The sequence below is a fragment of the Camelus ferus genome, unplaced genomic scaffold, assembly GCF_009834535.1.
Source record: "Camelus ferus isolate YT-003-E unplaced genomic scaffold, BCGSAC_Cfer_1.0 contig377, whole genome shotgun sequence".
NCBI lineage: Eukaryota > Metazoa > Chordata > Mammalia > Artiodactyla > Camelidae > Camelus > Camelus ferus.
The window spans coordinates 544129-556327 of record NW_022589048.1 but is presented as its reverse complement, the minus strand read 5'-3'; positions in this window follow the sequence as shown (position 1 = coordinate 556327).

Sequence of the window (12199 nt, the reverse complement as noted above, 5' to 3'; positions counted from 1 at the left end):
CTCTACACCTCTCACCACACTTTCCACCAAGAGGCAGCAACTTATCTGACTTTTATCATCAGACAGTAGTAGTGCCTGTTCTAGAACTTCAAATAAATGTACGATACAGTTAATACTCTTTTTCTCCTGGTTCCTTGTACTCAACATAATGTTTTGAGGTACGTCCTTGTTGTTACACGTATCAGTAGTTTGTACTTTTTTGTTTTGTGAGGAACATTCCACTGTGTACTTAAGCCACAGTTTGTCTATTCATTTTCATTTGACAGACATTTAGGTTGTTGCTAGTTCTGAGTGTCTCAGGTGCTATGGAAATTCATGTACAATTCTGTTAGCGGACATATGTTTTCACGTCTCCAGAGAAAATGCCTAGAAGTGAAAGTATACGGTCATGAACATGATTTACTTTGTAATAGTCAACTTTTTATTTTTCTAAAATGGTTACACTACTTTACACTTACATCAGCAATTATGAGACTTCCACTCACTCAAAAGTCTTGTCAGCATTTGGATATGTCTGCTGTTTTCATTTTATTCATTTCAGTGGATGAGAAATGGTGCCTCAACTTAGTTTTAGTTTGTGTATCTCTGATGCCTAATGATGCTGAGCATCTCTTCCTGCACTTAACTATTTGTATGTCTTTTGTGATGTGCCTGTTTAGATGCCCCTTTTTATTTGCTTACTTTTGTTATTACTGATATGTTGAGTCAGATATGTCCATACGGATTTTCTGTCTGTGAAATCCATTCATTTCTGGTAGAAGGATGTTGAAATCTCCAACTGTGATAATGAATTTATCTGTTTCTCTTTGCAATTCTATTAGTTTTTGCTTCACATAGTTCGGTGTTCTGTTATCAAGCTCTACACATTAAATATTATTATGTTTTCTTGGAGAATTGACCCCTTTATCATTATGTAATGCGTTTATCCCTAATAACTTTCCTTGTCTTGAAGACTTGAAACTAATATAGCTACTCTTGTTTTCCTTTGATTAATGTTAGCTTGGTATATTTTTCTCCATCCATTTTCTTGTAATTTATATGGGTCTTTATATTTAAAGCATGTTTCTTAAAGTACGTACACTGTAAAGTTGGGTCCTGTTTTTGATCAACTCTGAATCTATTTCTTAATTGATTAGTTTAGATCGTTGACGTTCAAAGTAAGTATTGATGTAAGTTGAATTAATATCTACCATATTTGTCACTGTTTTCTATCTGTTGTCCTTTTTCTTTGTCCGTAATTCTGTCTTCCACTTTTTCTCCTGCCTTCTGCGGTGTTAATTGCACATTTTATGTGATTCCATTTTTTCTCTGCTTTCTTGACATGGAAGATGGGTATACTTCCTTTTTTTATTTTTTAATTTTTTAATTTTTTAGTGGTTTAGACTTTGAAATACATATTTACAGCTACTCCAGGTCCACTTTCAAATAACACTATACTAGTACTAAGGTAGTGTGAAAACCGGACAGTGTTTTGGCATTTATCCTGCTTGGTATTCTCAGCTCTCCAGATCTGTGGCTGGTGCAGCAGAATAAGCTCTGGTTAATCAGTTTCCTGGGAGGCCAGGCCTTATTAAGAATTATTACTGATTTGCAAAAGTTGTCTTTACAGTCTGGATAAGAGTCCTTTTTAAAATTTGGATGTATTTGACTGAATTAAAGTCATGAAGGTATTCTTTTATATTTTCATCTAGAAGCTTTATTGACCTGATTTTTAAATTTAGATCTATGATTTACCTTGATTTGATTTTTTGGTATACAGAGCAGGTTGGTTAATGAAACGAGATGAGGTTTATTTTTTTCTGTTATACAGCTGATGTACAAAACTTTTCTTTTCCTGTTGGTACCTTGAGAGAAAATCAAATTACCCCTTGTGTGGATCTCTTACTGGCTTCTAGTTAGTACCACTGATCTCTTTGTCTATAGCTGCATCAATACAACATGATATTGGTTACTTTAGCTTTATAGTAAGTCTAGAAAAAGATAGTGCAAATCACCCATCTTTGTTCTTTTCAAGATTATATTTGTGATTTTACATATTTTTATGTTCCATGTTAAACTTCAGCTTACCAAGTTGAAAACACCTACTGAAATTTTGGTAGAGATTACCTTGAATCCCTTAATCAACTTGGAGAGAAAAATTAATAATATTCTCTTCCAACCTGTGGATATATTTATTGTAACTTTATATTTATTTATGCATTTTTACATTTATCTCAGCAATATTTTGTAGTTTAACCATGTAGAGTTATTACACATCCTTGTAAGATTTATTCCTAAGGATTTGACTTCTTAATGTTCTTATAAATATATACTTTAAATTACACTTTCTATTTGTTCATTGCTAGTGTATAGAAATAAAATTGACTTTTGTATATTGCCCTTATATACATGCAGCATTGCTAAATTTATTTATATTAGTGGTTTTCTATTTGTAGATTTCATAGGGTTTTCTCAGTATACAACCATGTCACTTGTTAAAGTTCATAGTGAACATTTGCTTTACAATCTCTATGCCTTATATTACCCTATCTTACCTTATTGTCATAATTAAATCTTTCACCACAAGATTGAATCAAAGTGTTGAGAGCTGACATCCCCGCCTTATTCCTAATCCTAAGGGAAAAGAGTTTAATGTTTCATGGTTACTTGTTATGTTATTTCTAGGTTTATCATAGACACTTTCTATTCGAGTAAGGAAGTTCTGTTCTAACTGTAGTGTTCTGAGAGTTTTTTTTAATCAGAGATCAGTGTTAAATTTTGTCAAATTTTTTAGCCCTTGATACATTTTTCTTCTTTATTTCGTTAATTTTCTGACTTTTAAATGTTAAACCAATCCTGCATTCCTGAGGTGAGTCCCACTTACCATGACGTATTATTCTTTTTGTGTTTTGCTAATACTTTATTAAAGATTTTTATATCTATCGTCATTAAGGGTAATGGACTACATTTTTCCGTTCTTAAATGCTTTTGTTAAGTTTTGTCATCAGGATTATAAAGGCCGCATACTTTTATACTTGGGAAGTTTATTCTCCTTTTATACAGTCTGGAAGCTTTGCAAAGATTTGGTGTATTTTCTGCTTTAAATATTTCAAATAATTCACTGGGACACCACCAGGATCTCCAGTTTTCTTTGTAGGAATACTTGTGATTACAAACTCAGTATCTTAATAGATATGTATAATATTTAGATTTTCTCTCTCATCACGTGTCAATTTTACTCAGCTGATTTTTAAAGCAACTTATCCATTTCATATAAATTTTCAAATTTAGTCACACAAAATTGCTCATAATATCACTTTACTTTTTTAGAATTTTTGTAGAATATGTATTGATATTCCTTTTTTAGTGATTGATGTTGGTCATTTGTATCTTCTCTCTTTTTAAAAAATTTTGAGAAGTCTTGCTAAAGATTGATTAAAGTACTTTTTAAAGAGGGATTTTGTTTTTATTGATTTTCTCTATTATTTGCCTTTTTGTATTTTTTTAATTTTTCCCACATAATTGTTTTTCCTTTAGTTTAGGTTCAGTTTGCTTTATTTTTCTATCTTCTTAAAGAAAATAATTAGATAATTAATTTTAAACATTTATTTTTAATGTAGAATTTTAAAGCTATAGATAACTCTCTAAGCATAGATTGAAGGGCATCTCACAAGTTTTGATATGTTGTACTTTTATTAGGGTCACTCAAAATCAGATTTTATTTTCCCTGATTTCTTCTTTGACCAATAGGTTATACAGGATGTGTCGATTCATTTCTAGATCTTTGTTAAATTTCTAGGTCTTATTTTATTAATTTATAATTTAAAACCGTTAAGTCAGATGAAATACTCTGAATTCTCTTAAACCTGTAATATATATTGAGATTTGTTTTATGGCCCAGAATGTGTTCATCTGAAAGAATATTATTTTTTCCCTACGGTTGTTGTATGCAGTATTTTTTTTTAACACAAATAAGTTCAAGTAAGTTGACAATGCTAATCAGATATCTTATATTCCTAGTATTTTGGTTTTTTATTGCCCCAGTTGTTTTCTTAGCCAGTTAGAGAGTAGCATGAAGATCTTCAGCTCTGCTCTTTGATGTCCCTTCTGTCTAATATATATTTCATGAATTTTGAAGCTCCGTTATTAGGTGAGTACACATTTAAGATAATCTTTTGTGAATATAATTTTTCAGTTATGAATGAAATTATGAATATAATTTATCAAATGTATCAATATAGTAAAAATCTATGGTCAGTCAGGTCTGCAGAGTGAGAGTGACAGATATTTTTAAGTCTTGCCTAAAATTCACATCTTGTCTTTCACCAAAAATATCTAGGAAAAGTTAGTAACTAGGTATGAAAATCACAAATGCTATTCTCAGACTCCCTGGTAAGTGTGCCCTCTTATTGAAGAAACAAAGAAAAATTAGTCACTAAGAAGCACTCTTAGGAAACTCAAGAACCAAATAAAGTGTAAGTGAAGTTACCATTTTCAGAATAGACCAACATGTAGGTTCATAAATCCATCTCTTCCCAATAGCCTCCTCCAATAAACGTTGTTTCTGATACTCTGTCCAAACCTCTTGTTTCTTCCATGAAGCCAAACATAATTTAAAATTTATTTATAAATCAGTATTTAGGGATGATACCTAGAATGAGAAAAAAATATTTTTTATGGTTAAATGGTCACATGTTTATATCTTTAAGAATGAGTATCCTTTAATCAAATACCTAATCTTCTCTGGAATAAAATAAAATCCTAAATATAAATATATCACAAATATGAATTTACTTTACTTATACCATTGGTTGCATGTATAACTATACCTACTAAGAAGAAATATCTCAAGAAATTAGAATTAAATTTAATTTTACTATTGAGTTCTCCTTATTCAGGATAATTATTTATTTTGGATGCTTGAGGACATTATAGGTAATCAAGAAGATGCTTCTTGACTACTACTAATACTCACTCAATATCAGCACCTGTGAAGAAGTCAAGATAATTTCACAAATAGTTTACAAAGCCCACGCTTTTTAAGAACTGTTCATTTGTATGTTTGCATATACTTTTATGATCACAAGATATTCAAAAGATATTACTACCTCTTTTAGAAGGCAACTTAAAATCAGCATCATTCCTTTAGGTAGTTATTATTATTATTTATTATCATTATCATTTTTATTAAAATGTAACCAGTTTACAATATGCCAATTTCCAGTGTACAGCATGTTTCAGTCATACATATATATACATATATTCATTTTCATATTCCTTTTCATTACTGGTTACTACAAGATATTGAATATAGTTCTCTTTGTTATACAGTAGAAACTTATCTGTTTTATATATAGTATTTAGTAGTTATTTTTTGAAAAACATTAATTATTGGCGAACACTATAAGGTTTTCTAAATGCCGTAGGAAATCTAGAGGAGACACAGTCTCTGTTCTAACTAGAAATATTTCTAAGTCAAATAAGCTAAATGATAACTTAAAAAATAATACAAACTTAAAAAAATTAACCAGTGCTTAAGCGGTTCTTTAACATAATTCATTGTTATAAGATCATGATAAATAGCTTATAAAATGAATTAAATATAAGTAAAAATAGTGGCATCCCTTTTGCAAGTTACAATTAGTGGCCTAAACTTGAAAGAATGTATATGGTTCACACCTGCAAGAAATCAGGCAGCAATCAAACAATATGACAAATAGATGCTAAGATCCAGTCCAGCAGTATGAATTTTTTTCAGTGTGCTAACAGCAGCTCTTCTATTACTTCCCAACAATTTCATCTCTGGTTAGTTTTTTCATGCAGAAGACAAGTTCCACTCCATGATGCAGGTAGGATTCTGGTCACCCTATTCCTTCTAGAGAATCTGATCTGATCTTAAGGTAAATTGTAAATTTCACCTTTACATAAAATATTCCTTATGTTTCCAAGCTCATACCAAACTCTGTGTTTTCCAAATTCTTCTATATTAACATTTAGATATCTTCCCTTAGTATAAATGTTATGCTAGTCAGTGTTACATGTAAATATGTGGTATTTTGCAACTAAATTTGCACTCAAAGACAAATACTCCAAGATTCCAGTAGCCTCCACATTTCCCAGCACAATGCTGCAATATCCCTACTTGGACTAGAGGCATCATTACTACTGTAGTAACTTAGACAATATTTTCAATATCAGTAGTTGCAAGTATATTTATTTTACTCAGTGAGAATTTGTATTCTTGTGCCTTCTGAATTCTGAAAAAAATATGAGAAAATTGTATCCCTCTTTAAAACAGAAATCCTCCCAAACTATAAAGATAGCTGTCCAATCATTTCTAGGGCTCCTAGTTTCTAAGAGAAACATCTCTTAGATTCTCCTTCTTCTGGCTTTTAGACTATCATTTTACCCTAGATATATTCTACTTTTTTTCAATTCTCTCAAAAAATATGTCTGGGGAAACTGAACATATATTCTAAATGTGGTTGCCAAGAACTGTGAAGGGTGAGGTTTCATTCTAAATACAAACTAACAAGTTAGCCTGCCAGAGTTCCACGGATGCTACGAGAAGACGTGAGATCCCTACATCAGAGACGCGGGCTTTATTACTAACGGCGTAGCAGACAGAATACAATTTATGTTTTCATCAATCCCGCTTGCTCTCAAAGGCAAACAAGGTTGGCAGGGAGCAGCCAGGTGGACGCTGAGCAGTGAGTCTGTTATAGCCGAGGACCACCAAACCTAGGAAACCCTAACCTTCCTAACGGGCTGCAAGAGGAATTTACTCCAGGGGGAAACATTATCCTTATTATACTGGACAGACAACAAACTTGTTCTGTGCTCCAGAGAAAGATGCTCTGCAAATATCCTTGAAAAAATGGTTCAGAACAAAAGCTGTTAGGTACTCTGCTGTCAGGCATCAGACATGTGAATCGTCTTCCAACAGTGGGCTCATTAATTTCAAGTGCAATGACATTCTGGATACCTTTTAAAATATAAATTAAGTGATGGCAATTCTCACAAGCTATTCTCCTACGTGTTTGTATAATATAGTACTCAATTCTGATTCTTCATTTACTCCCCCTTGCTCTTCCATACAGATGACAGTGGCACCTGGTATATGAATACAATAGTATTTTGTCTATAGTCTTGGTTGCCAAAACAAAAAATTCAATAATGCAATTACATATAGATCCAATGCGATGATTTCCCGTTCAATCCATGCAATTACACAACCATGTTTTTCACAAGTTCAGTTTTCCAAGAACTTCTGTCTTAGCTAGAGGAGAGGTGAATAGGGCTTGCATTCCAGCATATATTACATCAGTGAGGAATTCATTCTAATTAGCCCTGTAGCATTGAGGAAAATAGTGTATGCTACCTGATCAGGAAGACTCCTTTGTGCTACCACAGGACATTCGAGTCATCACATGAGAATGATTTTATTTTTCAAACTTTTAGCAAGGATTGTACATCATTTAACTTATTTATTTATCTTTGCATTATCTTGCTGCCTTCAGAACCCTGGCAGCACAAAGACTATTTTAACACTTAAAAGTAATAAAAATGAATTATATGTGTAATCATTTTCCATTTAAGCTCTTAAATCAGCATAAGGTTAATAGAAGGCTCTAGAAATGGAAAACACATGCCTCTAGGGTGTTTAACAGGCTGTTCCAAAGCAGGGATATTTCTAGTTTGGAAGATTTAAAGCAGTGTTTTAAGTCTCAGAACCTTTCACAGTATGCCTTGGACTTGATCGTTTTGTCAAATGTCTCCAATCTTATGAAAATATTCCCTGATATTTAATTAACTGAAACCTTCTTCTCTTCAGATGTAACCTCAATTGTAATTAGAAATGCATGTGTCAACATTTCTAATTAGTGGTGGTAATTAATATTTATTGAGGGTGCACAGGGCAAGTGGTAATGTTCTAGACCCTTGAGTAGGATGAACAGAATCTCAGAGAAAAAACATTATGGCAAAGCACACTCACAGGATTTGGAAATGAAAGGATGAGAAGTCAGTTTAGTGATTGTCATGTCACTCCAACGTGTCATAACTGACGATGGAGAAGCAAACCAGGACAAAAATGGTGAGCCCAATGGGCTTTTTTCCTCCTTCAAACCTGTACTTCAGTTCTGACAATTTGATTATCTAAAGGCTGGAACTAATCAAGATTTATAACAAACTCATTGAGGCAGCTGTTTGAAAAGGAAAATGATGATTTTGGAAAAGTGACAAATACAAATAAGACTGTTTATTTAAAAAAATCAACAAACACTACAGACATAGAAAATGTCGAATTTACTAAGTTATAATGGCAAAGTATAGGTTCAGTATGCTGTGTTTATACCGAACTTTAATTTCCTGTGATTATTATCTGTTATTTCACTCTGTAGTGAATGTATCTACTATAACATGAAGTAGTTTGAAATTTCTTGTATGAAGAGGTATCCTGATGCTGTAGAATTTTATTAAAAACTTGAATGGAAAACAGAACAAAACAAAGCCAAGAGCAATGGTTATTAATATAAACCATGTAATTAATATTCAAAGCAAAACTAGATTATAATATAGCACTAAATTCGACAAGTCTAATAGCATAAAGTCAAAACTGTATTTAGATCCAAGGATCAAACAAACAAGACTTGTATATCAAAGCAAGTTTAATTAACCACTTATATATTTTAAAAGCATAAAAATACTGAAGTATATGAAAATTGTTTTATATAATCTATAAATGAAAGGGATAAAAAGATAATTTTTAAATAGCATGAAAATCAGTAGTACGAAGGAAAATAGGACAATCTTAAACACTTTAAAATAATACATATTATGCATGTATACATGTAAATAATATTTATATTTTAAAAGTACTGTATAAGTGACAAGCAGAAAAATGTTTGCAAAGTACATGAAAAATATAAGGTTATCCTTAAAATACAAAATGCAATTGTTAAAAAAAAGTGACAATGAAATAGGAATAAAATGAACAAATGGAATAGATGAGTAATTCACAAAAGAAAAAGTACAGATGGACAATAAGCCTACAAAGATGGGGATGTCCAGTCATTTAAAATTAAGAAACACAAAATCCAAATTAAACCAACCATGAGGACTTTTTTAAACTTTTAGATTAGTATAGATTGAAATATTTGAAATATTGTTGTCAAATGTTGAAAACTTGACATGGTCACATGCTATTGGTGAGAGGGTGAAACCTGGGGCCATCTTTATGGATGGACATCTGATTCTATGTATCAATCCCACTTTTGGGGAGAGGGTATAGCTCAGTGGTAGAGCACATGCTTAACGTGCATAAGGGCCTGGGTTCAATCCCCAGAACCACCATTAAAGAAAGAAAGAAAGAAACTTAGTAACCACCCCCCCAAAAAAAAAAGTTTAAAAAAAAATCCCACATCTAGGGTTTTGTCTAAGGAGATAATAAGCAACTGGCCAAAGAGGGCTTGACGAAGATTGGAGTAATGCTTCTGGTAGCAAAAACTAAAAGCAACGAAAACATTAGTCACTAGATCTATTAAATAAATTACGAAGTATCCCTTCACTGCATAACATGCAATCATATTAAATGTAGAGAAAACAATGTATTGGTATGAAAATGACAGCCACAAAATATTAAGTCTGAAAAGAAGATTACAGAAGAATATAATAAGATCTAAGCAGTGTCTTTCAAAGTGTGTTGTTAATGCAATATTAGTTCCACAAAAAGACTTATGTGATCTGTATAATCAAATTGTTTGGGAAATGATGCTTATTTCATCCTTTTTTTTTTTTTTGAGATTTAAAAGGCACGTGAGTGTCTTACAGGCTCTGAAACATCTGTCCACAAAATAATTTTGTTTAGCCCAACTTACTTGCTAAAATTATTTGATTTTTTTTTTTTTTTTTTTGCACAATTCCTTGGAACATCTCCCGTCTGGTTCTCTGTAATTCACTTTGGAAAATGTTGCTGTGCATGCATACAAATAGAAATTTGTCAAGAGAGATGTCAGATTAATAATGACCTTTCCAGTCATTCTGGAGAATAGGAGATTTAGAAATTTAAATGTTCTAAGTTGGTCAAATTTTCCACATTCGACCATACTTGATTTTTTTTTTTTTAACATGAATAGTCAGAAAAAGGCAAGTTTTCTGAAGAGTTTGAGAGGGAAAGCAATCACAATCACAGACTTCTGGTTTAAATAACACCTTTAACCATGGCCTTGTAGACTTCCCAGTTAAATAGCTATAGGCTTCTTTATCTAATAACCAATTTACAGGACAGCTGAAACTATGTCTTAGAGACAAATTATAAACCCAGAATCTTAAGAGAATTTACACTGAACACAAAATAGGTGGACATGAACTGAGAAAATACATATGTCCTATTTTATGAAACGTAACAATACTGTCAGCCTCAAAAAAAGTTATGCACCTTGTTTCTTTCCCATTGCATACTTTCTGTCCCAAAGTTCCGGTACTGATACCAGAACAAACTCTGCCATTTCCGATAGCATGCTTTTGGAGTGGTCAGAGCAATAATCCTGTACTGCACCCATCTCTCACATTTTTTAAGTCCATTTGGGCACTGTGAGTTCCTGGAGACAAAGGTTGGCCTATGATTCTTGCATTCTGTTTAAGGTGTTGTTTGCACAAGTAAAATGTGGAGGTTCCAAAAAGAGACCAGGGCAGTGTGTGAACTGAAGATTATCATGAATGCCATTAGTCCAGAGGATCCAGGAACCAGAGAGCAGGGATAGTAGAAAAGACCAGCTCTGTTTAGCAGACGCCCAGAAGAAACTACAAACTGAGATGGCTGCCATGTAAGTCTACCATGACCCATTCCTCCCAAAGGTGGTTCACTAAACACAGACAGGGGTCAGGTAAAACCCAGCCATACTCCTTCCATTTACAAGCATGGGGTCGACGAGTGGCAAAACAAACACCCGCCTTGGGAAAGGGAAAGAACAGCATCCTTGCATTGCCCTATTTACTCTGTAGGATGGCATAGGGAATAGAAAGAAACCCTGACAAATATTTGTCATCGTGAGGTAAAGAAAGCCAACCATAATGAGGAAAGAAGATTGAGGTGAACACATCAAAATGCCTGTCCCAACTATAGGAAGAAAAAAATAGTGGCTAGTTACAAAATAAATATATATTATTAAGAGTTTTCTACAACCTGCAATAATTAAGCTTTTTGGAAAAGAGGTTTTATCTATAATAATGATAACACTTATAGTAAATTCAGTCCTTTGATTTATTAATATTTATTTACACATGCTTAAGTTCTCAACAGTCTGAATGTCCAAGCTCCATGCAGCCACTCCTGCAAATAACCACCCAATGGCCACTGTCAGACCCCTGGTACACACTCCAATGCCAGCGACAAGTTGCAGCTGGAGGACAGCTCTGGTTGTTCTTTCTAGACTTGGAGCCAGGGTCCATACAGGTGTGAGATCTTAGAAAGTATGCTCTTGGCTTCCAAGACTGGGGCAAAGCACAGCTAAAGGAGGACCAGAACAAAGCCTTGGAAAATACGGGCCTCTGGTCAGGGGATCTAGTTTTCTGGGTCTGTGAGCAGTACTCTCTTTGTGAAGATCATACAACATTTTGGGCCAGTATCTTAGTATTTATTTAAACATTCTTCTCTATCTAAAAGTGATCTGGGAAAAGAAGACACTTTTCCAATTACAGGTAAATTAATGTTGTAACTCATTCTGTAAAGTCCTGTATATGTCAACTTTCTAAGAACAAAAGAAAATTCACCTTAACGTAGAGCAGTAATAGTCTATGAGCTACACGTTTTGATTTGGATAGAAAACACCCCCTACCCCTTGTTAATTTAGATAGCTTTAAAAATATGCTAAATTCAATTTTCTTTCAGTCTAAGTTTCCTTTTCCACAAACACCTTGGCCTATATGTATTTCATATTTGCATTATCAGGTACCACCGGTACTTCACTGTGGTACGTATGAATACACTTTTAATCTAAAGTTTGTAGTTAAACACTGAAAATGAGAATCAGGGAAGAGATTAGTGGGAAAACTAAATTGTGTTTCCTAAAAGAACAATAACAGGACACCAAAAACTTCTCTCTTAAATAGGCTATTTTAATTCTGAGCTCGACATTTATCATTTCTTTCCTAGGCCTTTAGGAAAAAAACACACACACATCTAGATCTGAATATTAACATTCAGTAAATATTTAAATTA